Source organism: Engystomops pustulosus, chromosome 3 (genome assembly GCF_040894005.1).
Source record: "Engystomops pustulosus chromosome 3, aEngPut4.maternal, whole genome shotgun sequence".
NCBI lineage: Eukaryota > Metazoa > Chordata > Amphibia > Anura > Leptodactylidae > Engystomops > Engystomops pustulosus.
The window spans coordinates 203,089,432-203,105,944 of NC_092413.1; the positions used below are offsets into that span (position 1 = coordinate 203,089,432).

General features: G+C 44.4%; 1 long non-coding RNA gene across 2 annotated transcripts in view; it reads left to right on the forward strand.

Moving 5' to 3' along the window:
• The window catches only part of LOC140122591 (uncharacterized), a 63,773-nt gene that overhangs the window by 5,216 nt on the left and 42,044 nt on the right, over positions 1–16,513 (forward strand). The gene's annotated exons all lie outside the window — the stretch shown is intronic.

The window sequence follows — 16,513 nt, forward strand, 5'->3', positions numbered from 1 at the left end:
CACTGAAGCAAGAATCACTGAATTGAACGGACATACTGGGGATTATTTACTAAGGGGACGCGACACATGCAGGATATCGGGCGGACAATCTTAGTGAATCGCGGCACAGTCAGGAGCGTAACTTGAGGGGGTGCAGAGGGTGCGGGTCGCAACCGGGCCCAGGAGGTTTAGGGAGCCCATAAGGTGTCACTTTCCCATATGAGAAGACTATTACTATAAACCATACATTATAGTCAGGGGCCCGGCACAGTCTTTGCACTGGGGCCCATCAGTTACAAATTACGCCACTGGGCACAGTGCATTATCGTCCATTATCGTCGGACAAAGCACTTTCGTGAACTCCTCCGGACGGGTAAGTAAATGTGCCCTACTGCTAACTGTTTAGTGGTTCTAGCTTTGGTCTGGTAAATTCCACAAGTGCACGGAGTGACTTTGTCAGGACAAACCTTCTCATGGGCAATGGGCTGAAATATCTGGAGAATCTTAAGATTTAGCAATGTATTCAATGTTAGATACGATTACTCAGTAGACATAACAGACATCACTGAGCTCTTACACCAAGCTGCTCCAACATTTCTCAATATCTGAACGAATAGACTGCTGCCGAGGTCACATCTCCTGCTGCCACTCCATGTGCAAAAGTAGAAGCCGCAGAAGAGAGCGTTCTGTTCACCATTTCTACCAAGATGTCTCTTAAATACGTAGGATTGCCTTCAAAATAACAAGTCACTGGCCCAGATTTATTAAAGCCCCTGCGCCAGTTTTCTGGCCGACTTTGCACATTCTTTACAGTACAAACTGCTTGTACATGTATTTTTGTATTGAAGTGTCCGAGACAATCTGTGTTGCACAGGACACATTTGAAATGGTCGCTCTGGTGCTCAGTGGGTCCATGCGCCACATTTATCAAGTCCAACAGAATTGTTACACACACCCCATGTCAAAGGTACACCAAAAAAAAGTTGGTGCACTCTGTTGGAGCAGTGCAGTGGGCGCAGATTCATGCCGAATGTGCACTAGAAACCCTGGATCTGGCGCCCCCTGCACACTACACAGGACACTGCACATAGTACACACTGCACTGTTCTTTGTAAATGTGCCCCATTGTTTTGTAACTCTTCACAGCAGACTTAGGGGGACATTAATCATAGTGGGTCTCAGGTTCGCCTGTTTTTGCACCTGGTTTGATCTTCTTTTTGGCTCCTGATCTATGATGGATCTGGTTCTGCCTTAGTAAATGCACTTTGGATTTGTCTCATGTCCATTTCGTTTGAGCCTAAATTGAGCCTAAATTTGTCTCAAATTGTTAGATCTCATTTGTGAGCAATAATGAAAGGAGACTGAGAAAATGTGACAGAACGTTCAGGGCTTCATCTCTGCACAAAAATCTATCATTGTGATGTAACTGCAGGGACTAAAAGTTACAGAGATGGAAAAAAAAAAAAAAAATTTACATGAAATGGAGACTGATAATATTCTCAGATCTGTACAATAAGACAATAATCACTCCCAGAGATGATCCCATAGACAATGATGAAGTCCTTACTGGAGAAATTTTACATTATAAAACTGCTCCGAAGTATTTTCCATGTTGCATAGAGGGAATTCTTCATTTGGGAACCTAAAATGTATGTTTTTAGTAATGTAAAGTGATTTTTTTTGGAAGTGCACCTGCTCAGAGTAGGTGCATTTTGGGCGCAAATTTGTAATAGATCCGGTGCAAACATCTGTATAGGAGGCACTCACTATGTCAGATAAGGCGCAGGGACTCAGAACCACTAAGTGCCGAACTTTGCCGTGCGCCAGAAAATGACGCACAAATTAACGAGATGCGCCAGATTTTTGCGCTAAAAGACGCTCAAAACAGTCTAACAGACTATGATTAATGTCCCCCCTTAATGCTCACTTAGACAGAGGTATATTTAGATAGTGGCTGATGCTGGATGAGAAATTTGGTAGATCAATGTTATCAATAGATAACAACGATATTAGTTATGCCTCAATTTTGATATAATTCAAGTGAACATTTCAACTCCGTAGTCACACAATAGGGTGTGCTGGTCCTAGTGGTCACACTCCCAAAATTGCTAATTTGCATATAACTTAAAATAAAGATTTCTCTGGCTGCATATTTTCTTCTAGTGCAGAACATTTCAACCAGAAACAATGGGGGACATTGATCAAAGTTTTTTTAGACAGTTTTTGCCGTTTTTTGCGCAATTAGTAAATTTGTCTCTAATTTGTAACTTTTTTGTGTGCAAGCAAAAGTCCGGGAATGTAAGTAAATGTGCCCGATAGCGCCATCATATTCCATAGCGCTTTACAAATCACAGGGGACAAATACAAATAAAATACTACATTACAGAGTAATAACAGTCATATTGAACAACAGGTGTGAGGGGTGACACAAGAGCTTACAGTCTATGAGGATGAGGGGGTGACACAAGAGCTTACAGTCCATGAGGAGGAGGGGGTGACACAAGAGCTTACAGCCTATGAGGATGAGGGGGTGACACAAGAGCTTACAGTCTATGAGGATGAGGGGGTGACACAAGAGCTTACAGTCTATGAGGATGAGGGGGTGACACAAGAGCTTACAGTCTATGAGGATGAGGGGGTGACACAAGAGCTTACAGTCTATGAGGATGAGGGGGTGACACAAGAGCTTACAGTCTATGAGGATGAGGGGTGACACAAGAGCTTACAGTCTATGAGGATGAGGGGGTGACACAAGAGCTTACAGTCTATGAGGATGAGGGGGTGACACAAGAGCTTACAGTCTATGAGGATGAGGGGTGACACAAGAGCTTACAGTCTATGAGGATGAGGGGGTGACACAAGAGCTTACAGTCTATGAGGATGAGGGGGTGACACAAGAGCTTACAGTCTATGAGGATGAGGGGGTGACACAAGAGCTTACAGTCTATGAGGATGAGGGGGTGACACAAGAGCTTACAGTCTATGAGGATGAGAGGTGACACAAGAGCTTACAGTCTATGAGGATGAGGGGGTGACACAAGAGCTTACAGTCTATGAGGATGAAGGGGTGACACAAGAGCTTACAGTCTATGAGGATGAGGGGTGACACAAGAGCTTACAGTCTATGAGATTGAGGGGGTGACACAAGAGCTTACAGTCTATGAGGATGAGAAGTTGACACAAGAGCTTACAGTCTATGAGGATGAGAAGTTGACACAAGAACTTACAGTCTATGAGGATGAGGGGGTGAACATTTTGTTCATCTCTACTACAGTCCACATTGGTGATACTGGCCCAGAAAAAATGGGATAAACAATGTGGAAGCGAGAATTATAGGATATATGTGCTTCCTAAATCTTCCCTATCACCTCCATAGTCTTGTATAATGATACATACAGAACACAGATGATGAATTATTACACCTAATATTCTTAGTAATCTGCAGCCGGAGATGAATCGCTGTATCATCCCGATACTCCGCATATTAACATGTAATATATCAGCGGCCGTCCTCACCCTCTCTGGCAGTGACTTGACAAATTTCAGCAGATGATAGAAGCAGCTTATTAATGATTCTCACATTGCTACAATATGGCGATGAGATATGCAAATAATGACAAGTATATGACAGGCGCTGCTGATATATTTAGTGCGGCGGGTGGCGTCAGCTGTCTGACATGAAATATGCAGCTATAACAATAATTGTAATGATGTAAATGTATGCAGGCGCAGGAGGAATTTGGAGGAATTGTCCTGTAGAAGTGAAGCAGAAACACATTAGGAAGTTATTAGAACTTATATGTGATAAGTGAATTTTAACAATGCCATGAGAAAAAATGATATACAGGCAGTCCCCGGGTTACATACAAGATAGGGTCAGGAGGTTTGTTCTTAAGTTGAATTTGTATGTAAGTCGATACTATATATTTTATAATTGTAGATCCAGACAAAAAAAATTTTGGCTCCAGTGACAATTGGAGTTTAAACATTTTTTGATGTAATGGGACCAAGGATTATCAATAAAGCTTCATTACAGACACCTTACAGCTGATCATTACAGCCTGGGACCATAGTAAAGCATCCAGAGAGCTTCACCAGAGGTCAGAGGGGTCTATCTGTAACTATGGGTTGTCTGTAAGTCGGGAGTCCTTACGTAGGGGACCGCCTGTATAAGAATTCAGGTGCTTTAACTTATCCACAAATATTCATTAATGCTGTGTATAACCTTAAAAAATAGATAGAAAATCTGATTTATATTGAGGAAACAGCAGTCGACGTGGATGGAGAGATTGGGGCACATTGGGGCAAATTTACTTACCCGGTCCATTCGCGTTCCAGCGGCGGCTTCTCCGCTCTGGATTCGGGTCCGGCCGGGATTTAATAAGGTAGTTCTTCCGCCGTCCACCAGGTGGCGCTGCTGCGCTGAAAGTAAACTCATCGCGCCGGAATGCACCGAGCTGGACCAGGTGAAGGTAAGCGGTCCTTATGCGACACATTTTCGGTTTTTAAATGCGGCGGTTTTTCCGAATACGTCGGGTTTTCGTTCGGCCACGCCCCCCGATTTCCGTCGCGCGCATGCCAGCGCCGATGCGCCACAATCCGATCGCGTGCGCCAAAATCCCGGGGCAATTTAAGTACAAGCGGCGCAAAACGGAAATATTCGGGTAACACGTCGGGAAAACGCGAATCGGGCCCTTAATAAATGACCCCCATTGACTTACCCGGTCCCGCGGAGTTCATGAAAGTGCATTGTCCCACGATAATGCACCGATCGTGCGCCCGATTTCCTGCATGTGTCGCTTCCCTGCTCAGGTCCGCTGGAGTTCTCCTTCTTCTACCTGGTGCATGTAAGTGCATTGTCTTGTGAAACAAATTGAAAGTTAAATCCTGCGCTCAGTCCGAATCAGTCGGATCATCCAATGGCACGCTCCCCAATTTTGTAGTATGAAAGCCGGCGCAGCTGCGTCAAATTCCGATCGCGTGCGACACAATCCCAGTGCAAACCCCTGTTAAATACCTGTCCAAGCTGCACAAATACTGAAAACCGTGAACAATCCGACGAAAGTGTGATCCGCGACCCTTAGTAAATAAGCCCCATTGTTTTCATAAATTTCCCCATGGTGCATTTTCTACTCTTGAGGAAACTCTACAGCAGATAAGTCTCTTTGAGATGACATAGGACCCATCCCCAAAACCTTACAGTATTCAGGTCATAATTCATCAGTCATGAAGTCTGGTATATCAATATTGGTGAATTCTGGATAATTTCGAGCAAGAGAACAGATGTAAAGGATCCAATCTGATCCAGTAAACCAATCCGTTTCGGCGCATCGGAGTAGTTTACTGGAGTAGTAGAGTAGGAAGTCCATAAAATAGGTGGAGGTGGTCGGCTCTCACATTGTGGGGTTGTGGGAGAGTAGGCAGAACACTATAGAGTGCTCTTTATGGTGTATGGGCTACTGTGTCTTGTAAACCATTACAGGCGGTCCCCTACTTAAGAACACTCAGCTTACATACAACCCCTAGTTACAAACGGACCTCTGGATGTTGGTAATTTATTGTACTTCACTCCTAGGCTACAGTAATCAGCTATAACAGTTATCACAGGCAGAGCCGGATCTCCATTGGCGCTCCTGGAGCACTTGCGCCGGGCCCCGGGTTCAGCCCTCTCTCTATGGGGCCCCGGCATCTGGCGCTGTACATCCGGCCCTGTACACAAGAACATGCTACAGGGGCCCCCGCAAGTATCAGCTGCTAAGTATGGGGCTGCTAAACGCTATTAGCAGCCCCATACTGACACGCACACACTATATGGTACTGTGCCTTTAAGGCACAGATACCATAGAGTGGCAGAAGTGCAGGTAGAGTGACCTCTGCCTGCACTTTCAGTCCTCCACAGACGGCCGATCTATGACTCATAGATCGCGCCGTCTGTGTCTCCACACTGCAGGGAGATGAAGAGCCTGGGTGCAGATCATCCTGTCAGCGCTGCGAGGGATTGTCTGGAAAGGTGAGTGAACTTTTATTATTTTATTGTTTTACAGGGGCCCAGAAAGGAAGATAGAAGGTAATTTATATATATTAAGGGGCAAATGTATAGTGGAGGGAGGTATTTATATATGAAGGAGGCACTGTATAGGAGACAGAGGGGGGAAGCCACTGTATAGGGGACGTGGGGGGTGTAATTTATATATAGGGAAGCCACTGTATAGGGGATGGCAGGAGGTGTCATTTATATATAGAGGAGCCACTGTATAGGGGACGGGAGGAGGTGTCATTTAAATATAGAGGAGCCACTGTATAGGGGACGGCAGGAGGTGTCATTTATATATAGAGGAGCCACTGTATAGGGGACGGCAGGAGGTGTCATTTATATATAGGGAAGCCACTGTATAGGGGACGGGAGGAGGTGTCATTTATATATAGAGGAGCCACTGTATAGGGGAGGGGGGTGTCATTTATATATAGAGGAGCCACTGTATAGGGGACGGGAGGAGGTGTCATTTAAATATAGAGGAGCCACTGTATAGGGGACGGCAGGAGGTGTCATTTATATATAGAGGAGCCACTGTATAGGGGACGGCAGGAGGTGTCATTTATATATAGGGAAGCCACTGTATAGGGGACGGGAGGAGGTGTCATTTATATATAGAGGAGCCACTGTATAGGGGAGGGGGGTGTCATTTATATATAGAGGAGCCACTGTATAGGGGACGGGAGGAGGTGTCATTTATATATAGAGGAGCCACTGTATAGGGGACGGCAGGAGGTGTCATTTATATATAGAGGAGCCACTGTATAGGGGACGGGAGGAGGTGTCATTTATATATAGAGGAGCCACTGTATAGGGGAGGAGGTGTCATTTATATATAGAGGAGCCACTGTATAGGGGACGGCAGGAGGTGTCATTTATATATAGAGGAGCCACTGTATAGGGGACGGGAGGAGGTGTCATTTATATATAGAGGAGCCACTGTATAGGGGACGGGAGGAGGTGTCATTTATATATAGAGGAGCCACTGTATAGGGGACGGGAGGAGGTGTCATTTATATATAGAGGAGCCACTGTATAGGGGACGGCAGGAGGTGTCATTTATATATAGAGGAGCCACTGTATAGGGGAGGGGGGTGTCATTTATATATAGAGGAGCCACTGTATAGGGGACGGCAGGAGGTGTCATTTATATATAGAGGAGCCACTGTATAGGGGACGGGAGGAGGTGTCATTTATATATAGAGGAGCCACTGTATAGGGGACTGGAGGAGGTGTCATTTATATATAGAGGAGCCACTGTATAGGGGACGGGAGGAGGTGTCATTTATATATAGAGGAGCCACTGTATAGGGGAGGGGGGTGTCATTTATATATAGAGGAGCCACTGTATAGGAGACGGGAGGAGGTGTCATTTATATATAGAGGAGCCACTGTATAGGGGATGGCAGGAGGTGTCATTTATATATAGAGGAGCCACTGTATAGGGGAGGGGGGTGTCATTTATATATAGAGGAGCCACTGTATAGGGGACGGGAGGAGGTGTCATTTATATATAGAGGAGCCACTGTATAGGGGACGGGAGGAGGTGTCATTTATATATAGAGGAGCCACTGTATAGGGGAGGGGGGTGTCATTTATATATAGAGGAGCCACTGTATAGGGGACGGGAGGAGGTGTCATTTATATATAGAGGAGCCACTGTATAGGAGACGGGAGGAGGTGTCATTTATATATAGAGGAGCCACTGTATAGGGGATGGCAGGAGGTGTCATTTATATATAGAGGAGCCACTGTATAGGGGAGGGGGGTGTCATTTATATATAGAGGAGCCACTGTATAGGGGACGGGAGGAGGTGTCATTTATATATAGAGGAGCCACTGTATAGGGGATGGCAGGAGGTGTCATTTATATATAGAGGAGCCACTGTATAGGGGATGGCAGGAGGTGTCATTTATATATAGAGGAGCCACTGTATAGGGGACCGGAGGAGGGTGTCATTTATATATAGAGGAGCCACTGTATAGGGGATGGCAGGAGGTGTCATTTATATATAGAGGAGCCACTGTATAGGGGACGGGAGGAGGTGTCATTTATATATAGAGGAGCCACTGTATAGGGGACGGGAGGAGGTGTCATTTATATATAGAGGAGCCACTGTATAGGGGACGGGAGGAGGTGTCATTTATATATAGAGGAGCCACTGTATAGGGGATGGCAGGAGGTGTCATTTATATATAGAGGAGCCACTGTATAGGGGATGGCAGGAGGTGTCATTAATATATAGAGGAGCCACTGTATAGGGGATGGCAGGAGGTGTCATTTATATATAGAGGAGCCACTGTATAGGGGACGGGAGGAGGTGTCATTTATATATAGAGGAGCCACTGTATAGGGGACGGCAGGAGGTGTCATTTATATATAGAGGAGCCACTGTATAGGGGACGGCAGGAGGTGTCATTTATATATAGAGGAGCCACTGTATAGGGGACGGGAGGAGGTGTCATTTATATATAGAGGAGCCACTGTATAGGGGACGGGAGGAGGTGTCATTTATATATAGAGAAGCCACTGTATAGGGGACGGGAGGAGGTGTCATTTATATATAGAGGAGCCACTGTATAGGGGATGGGAGGAGGTGTCATTTATATATAGAGGAGCCACTGTATAGGGGACGGGAGGAGGTGTCATTTATATATAGAGGAGCCACTGTATAGGGGAGGAGGTGTCATTTATATATAGAGGAGCCACTGTATAGGGGACGGGAGGAGGTGTCATTTATATATAGAGGAGCCACTGTATAGGGGACGGGAGGAGGTGTCATTTATATATAGAGGAGCCACTGTATAGGGGAGGAGGTGTCATTTATATATAGAGGAGCCACTGTATAGGAGACGGGAGGAGGTGTCATTTATATATAGAGGAGCCACTGTATAGGGGATGGCAGGAGGTGTCATTTATATATAGAGGAGCCACTGTATAGGGGATGGCAGGAGGTGTCATTTATATATAGGGAAGCCACTGTATAGGGGATGGCAGGAGGTGTCATTTATATATAGAGGAGCCACTGTATAGGGGATGGCAGGAGGTGTCATTTATATATAGAGGAGCCACTGTATAGGGGATGGCAGGAGGTGTCATTTAAATATAGAGGAGCCACTGTATAGGGGACGGGAGGAGGTGTCATTTATATATAGAGGAGCCACTGTATAGGGGACGGGAGGAGGTGTCATTTATATATAGAGGAGCCACTGTATAGGGGACGGGAGGAGGTGTCATTTATATATAGAGGAGCCACTGTATAGGGGACGGGAGGAGGTGTCATTTATATATAGAGGAGCCACTGTATAGGGGACGGGAGGAGGTGTCATTTATATATAGAGGAGCCACTGTATAGGGGACGGGAGGAGGTGTCATTTATATATAGAGGAGCCACTGTATAGGGGACGGGAGGAGGTGTCATTTATATATAGAGGAGCCACTGTATAGGGGACGGGAGGAGGTGTCATTTATATGTTTTGGGTTTAGTTGTTAAGTGGCGGTTGCTGTATAGCAGGGGCAGCTTTATATAAATGAATGTAAATGGCAGTGTACAGTGAGTGGCCTATAGCAGGGGGTGCCATATATAGCTTTAGTAAGCAGGTGCTGTCTATATATATCCAGGTGCCATGATATTGTCAGTAATTGAGGTATCTTTAAGGGCACAGATGTGCTGCCAAGAGCTGAAGACATCTAGGGGCGAATTCATCACAGCTGGAGGAGTTAAACCGGATGAAGAAGAGATCCCAGTCTACAGGGGGCGCTATAGAGGCTGTAATGAGGTTGTAATGAAGAAGACCGTAAACAGTGAGTAATCAGATTATTTATAAAATTATAAATTATATTAAAATATTTTTGTTTATCTGCAGAGCATTTCAATTTTTAATTTGAATACATTTTTTGGTACTGGTTTTTTATTAAGTATGTGTTAGGTGGTATTATTTTGCAGTAGTAATGGTAGTGGTGTGGTGGTATTATTCAGTCATACCGCAGCGGTAATGGTAGTGGTGTGGCGGTATTATTCTGTCATGATGCAGTGGTAATGGTAGTGGTGTGGTGGTATTATTCAGACATGATGTAATGGTAGTGGTGTGGTGGTATTATTCAGACATGATGCAGTGGTAATGGTAGTGGTGTGGTGGTATTATTCAGACATGATGCAGTGGTAATGGTAGTGGTGTGGGGGCACAGTGTGGTCATTTATGGTGTGAGGGGTATATATGATATATGTTGGGTACATTGTGGTCAGTTGTAGTGTGAGGGGTATATATGAAATATGTGGGGGCACAGTGTGGTCAGTTGTAGTGTGAGGGGTATGCATGATATATATGTGGGGGCACAGTGTGGTCAGTTGTAATGTGAGGGGTATATATGATATATGTGGGGGTACAGTGTGGTCAGTTGTGGTGTGAGGGGTATATATGATATATGTGGGGCTCAGTGTGGTCATTTATGGTGTGAGGGGTATATATGAAATATGTGGGGGCACAGTGTGGTCAGTTGTAGTGTGAGGGGTATATATGATATATATGTGGGGGCACAGTGTGGTCAGTTGTAGTGTGAGGGGTATATATGATATATATGTGGGGGCACAGTGGGGTCAGTTGTGGTGTGAGGGGTATATATGATATATATGTGGGGGTATAGTCTGGTCAGTTGTAGTGTGAGGGGTATATATGATATATATGTGGGGGTATAGTGTGGTCAGTTGTAGTGTGAGGGGTATGTATGATATATATGTGGGGGTACAGTGTGGTCAGTTGTAGTGTGAGGGGTATGTATGATATATATGTGGGGGTACAGTGTGGTCAGTTGTAGTGTGAGTGTTATATATGATATATGTGGTTGTACAGTGTGGTCAGTTGTAGTGTGAGGGTTATATATGATATATATGTGGGGGCACAGTGTGGTCAGTTGTAGTGTGAGGGGTATATATGATATATATGTGGGGGCACAGTGTGGTCAGTTGTGGTGTGAGGGGTATATATGATATATGTGGGGGCACAGTGTGGTCAGTTGTAGTGTGAGGGGTATATATGATATATGTGGGGGCACAGTGTGGTCAGTTGTAGTGTGAGGGGTATATATGATATATGTGGGGCACAGTGTGGTCAGTTGTGTGAGGGGTATATATGATATATGTGAGGAGCACAGTGTGGTCAGTTGTGGTGTGAGGGGTATATATGATATATGTGGGGCACAGTGTGGTCAGTTGTGGTGTGAGGGGTATATATGATATATGTGGGGGCACAGTGTGGTCAGTTGTAGTGTGAGGGGTATATATGATATATGTGGGGGCACAGTGTGGTCAGTTGTAGTGTGAGGGGTATATATGATATATGTGGGGGCACAGTGTGGTCAGTTATGGTGTGAGGGGTATATATGATATATGTGGGGGCACAGTGTGGTCAGTTGTAGTGTGAGGGGTATATATGATATATGTGGGGGCACAGTGTGGTCAGTTGTAGTGTGAGGGGTATATATGATATATGTGGGGGCACAGTGTGGTCAGTTATGGTGTGAGGGGTATATATGATATATGTGGGGGCACAGTGTGGTCAGTTATGGTGTGAGGGGTATATATGATATATGTGGGGGCACAGTGTGGTCAGTTGTGGTGTGAGGGGTATATATGATATATGTGGGGTACAGTGTGGTCAGTTGTGGTGTGAGGGGTATATATGATATATGTGGGGGCACAGTGTGGTCAGTTGTAGTGTGAGGGGTATATATGATATATGTGGGGGCACAGTGTGGTCAGTTGTAGTGTGAGGGGTATATATGATATATGTGGGGGCACAATGTGGTCAGTTATGGTGTGAGGGGTATATATGATATATGTGGGGGCACAGTGTGGTCAGTTGTAGTGTGAGGGGTATATATGATATATGTGGGGGCACAGTGTGGTCAGTTGTAGTGTGAGGGGTATATATGATATATGTGGGGGCACAGTGTGGTCAGTTATGGTGTGAGGGGTATATATGATATATGTGGGGGCACAGTGTGGTCAGTTATGGTGTGAGGGGTATATATGATATATGTGGGGGCACAGTGTGGTCAGTTGTGGTGTGAGGGGTATATATGATATATGTGGGGTACAGTGTGGTCAGTTATGGTGTGAGGGGTATATATGATATATGTGGGGGCACAGTGTGGTCAGTTGCGGTGTAAGGGATATATATGATATATGTGGGGGCACAGTGTGGTCAGTTATGGTGTGAGGGGTATATATGATATATGTGGGGGCACAGTGTGGTCAGTTGTGGTGTGAGGGGTATATATGATATATGTGGGGGTACAGTGTGATCAGTTGTAGTGTGAGGGGTATATATGATATATGTGGGGGCACAGTGTGGTCAGTTATGGTGTGAGGGGTATATATGATATATGTGGGGGTATAGTGTGGTCAGTTGTGTTGTAAGGGGTATTTAAATATATGTATATAGGATGATGCCAACCAGTTCTGTTTTATAAACCTGCAGAGATGAGTCTTGGCTGCAAGAAGTCTCCTTGAAGATTAGACAGGAGGGAAGAGACAACATCATGGGCGTCACCTGAGGACTGGTATCTACTACTATATAATTACTATATGCTGGTACATACTGGTCTGTCTGTGTAGGTTATCATATAGTATTGTAGTATTATCCAGTCATTATGTAGTGGTGATAATCAGGATGTAATGTTATTATTTGGGCCTGAGGTGTCATTAGTGATATTGCCCTTTGCTCGTGGTGTTCATCAAGTTCATCAATAAATGGAGTTTATATGTGGTAAATGATTGGTAATACTGGTCTGTGTACAGAGTCTTGTGTTCAGTATCAGGATGTTGGTATTTTATTTATGTTGTGGTGATGCTGTGGGTTGCAGTTTCGAGGCATCTTTTGGAATTGTTTGGAATATTGGTTTTATGATAGTTTTAATTGGTAACAGTATTGTGGTATCATTATCTGGTAGTAGTATGGCGCTGATATTTGTAATAGGATAACTATGTGGTATCTTTTTTTCACATATATTGTTGTGGAAGGGGGCCCCGCGTTGGCTGCCGAGCTGGGGGGCCCCATCTTAAATGAGGTGCTCCATACCGCTGGGACCCTTAATCTGGCCCTGATCACAGGTGTCTGTAATGAAGATTTATTGTTAATCCTGATTCTTATGACAATTCAACATTTTTAAAATCCAATTGTCACAGAGACCAAAAAAGTTCTGGCTGGGATTACAATGATAAAGTATACAGTTCCGACTTACATACAAACTCAACTTAAGAACAAACCTACAGACCCTATCTTGTATGTAACCCGGGGACTGCCTGTACTGGCCTCACATCCGTTGGCTTCCTTCATGTCATCGTTTTTATATAGTCTTAATGTCTATTTTCTATTATAGGCGACCTGCCCATAGACTTTAATGGGAGCGGTATATGCAGTGCGCATTTCCGGTCTACCGCATCCCAGCTTGCGTTCCACACTTGTCCGGTTCGTTTTTCTACATGCGATTGTGTATTGAGTTATTGCCAGGCTTCAGGGGTAGTGAACCCACTGGACCACCACGGACGATGACGTAAGCCGACACCTGGGACCGGAGGCTGCCGCAAAGTGGGTTGGACTTGCTGCGGCGTGGTACCACCAGGACGTTCCACAGGTGCGACTTTGTCCAAGGTAGCAGCCAAGGCGAGGTACAATGATGTTAGGCAGGATCGTAGTCAGAGGCAGGCAGGAGGTCAGGACCGGCAGCATGGGATCAGAGTCCGGAATGGAGCACCAGGTCAGGGCAGGCGGAACAGGATCAGAGTCAAATACGGAATCAGGGTCACAACAGGAAATCATACAGGGGTGTGTGAGGAGAGGCTGGGTTTAATATCATTCTGTCCCTTTAAATCTTCTGAAGTCGGGGCGTGCGCACCTAAGAAATAGGGACGTGCGTGCATAGCCGTGGACCCGGAAGTAGGAGCAAGGATGGGGGGGGGGGGGAGGGTAGCTGTAGCAGGGCGCAGGGGCACACGGAGAGGCACGGGAAGCCTGCAATATCTATCTACCTACCTACCTCAATCTATCTCACTTATCTATCTATCCATCTCTATCTATCTATCTGCAACATCCCCCACCGGGACCTAGCCTTTTCTTGGGGCCTGGAGGCAGCCAGGGCCCAGAATACCGGAGTGGCTAGCGGTTGCGGCCTAGGAGGCGCTGTTGTCACGGTTTTTGGTATGGGGACCAGATCGCTGTCCTACAACCTGGGAGGTCTCCAGCGGGTGGTGTGTGCAAGAAATATGGAGGGAGAGGCTGATGTACTGGTTCTCCCTGGGAAAAACCCTGAGTGTCTGTAAGATAAGTCCCTGGTAATGGATGGGGAAGCCCATGGTTGTAGACAGTCGTATCCAGGGAACAGATGGAGGCAACGTTGTGCAAATCAACTTACAGTTCTTTATTGAACAAGATTAACATCCGATTCAGGTTACTGGGGGGGGGGGAGGGTCATGGAAAGTGGTCTGCAGGAATGGTGCACCAGACTGGTAGTAGATGCAGGCTGGGATAGTTGAGTTGGAGCTGTGTCCAAATTGTGGAAGCTGCAGCTTTGGGTTAGAGTCTCCTGACTCAGTTCCTGGGATTGGTATCTGTGGCAGCACTGAAGGTGTAATGCACACACTCTCACTCTCTTCACTCTCTGACTCCTGACCTGAGACCATGAGGTCTGACTCTTTGCTCTGACCTTGTGCTCCTCCTGCACAGGGGTTTTATGTTGCTGCTGTTTGACAGGGGGGGGTCAAAAGGTGTATATAAGACACCAAACATAAGATGCATATTCTTATAACGAGCGTATCTCTCTGTATCCTCTTAAAGGGGATCTACATGATTATAAAATGCCAAGAAATGCATACCACTGTATATCATTGGGCGTGAATGCATTATAAGACCATTTAAGAGGACTATGCCTTATCCCAAACTACAACCAAAACCCATTAATATGTCACAAAGTGCCAACATTACAATTTAAGCAGTAACTTATTGATCCCTGCTGTATCACAGGTTTCATTCGTATTGGGGTCCTGAGGACACCAATACAATAGAAAGATGGAGAAATTCCGATTGTAGCTTCCCTCCAGGGTCCCCTGAGGAGGAAGAATCAGGTGACCCAGATCTATCTATCTATCTATCTCATATCTATCTATCTATCTCCTATCTATATCTATCTATCTATCTATCTCATATCCATCTATCTATCTCATATCTATCTATCTCATATCTATCTATCTATCTATCTATCTCATATCTATCTATCTCATATCTATCTATCTATCTATCTCATATCTATCTATCTCATATCTATCTATCTATCTATCTATCTACCTCATATCTATCTATCTCATATCTATCTATCTATCTATCTCATATCTATCTATCTATCTATCTCATATCTATCTATCTATCTATCTCATATCCATCTATCTATCTCATATCTATCTATCTATCTATCTATCCCATATCTATCTATCTCATATCTATCTATCTATCTATCTATCTACCTCATATCTATCTATCTCATATCTATCTATCTATCTATCTCATATCTATCTATCTATCTATCTCATATCTATCTATCTATCTATCTCATATCTATCTATCTCATATCTATCTATCTATCTATCTATCTACCTCATATCTATCTATCTCATATCTATCTATCTATCTATCTCATATCTATCTATCTATCTATCTCATATCTATCTATCTATCTATCTCATATCCATCTATCTATCTCATATCTATCTATCTATCTATCTATCTATCTCATATCTATCTATCTCATATCTATCTCAGATAGATATGAGATAGATAGATATGAGATAGATAGATATATCTCATATCTATCTATCTCTATAGAATGGTCCATCCATGCCGTGCAGACATAATACAAGTCTTTTATAATCTGTTGTCTATAACTTAATTTGCTGTCCCTTATAAGTTACCATGAATGGCTCCTCTATAGGATGCTGCAGTCTGGGAAAGAGTCCAAGCTCCAAACTGAGTTTTTTGATTCTTTACTTGTCAACATCTGCTTCCACTACGAGGGGCAGCCCATCTGAATTCTTGATCGGTGTTGTTTCTATGACGAATCTGCCACATGCGATGGCGAGGGGTACAATGCATCCCATTCATGTCGAGATTGGACATGACATTAATCACTATTACTCGGCTGCCTTCACTTTTATAGGGAATGTTCTGGCTGAGTAACTGTACATGAGGAGTCTCATTGATGGGGCGTCATATACTGACGCTGATGGGAATTCAATTTACTCCCAAATTTGATGTTGTTAATCACTGTGAACTTTTTTTTTACCTTAAAGGGGATGTCCCATTATTGTAACTTGTCTACTTATTAAGATTGTTGGGGGTCTGACCACTGGGACCACCAGGGATCAATAGTAATACAGCTCTCTGTGAATGGAGCATACAACACATAAGACATATAATGGAACCTCATTTTTAATGTTTACCATCGCACCC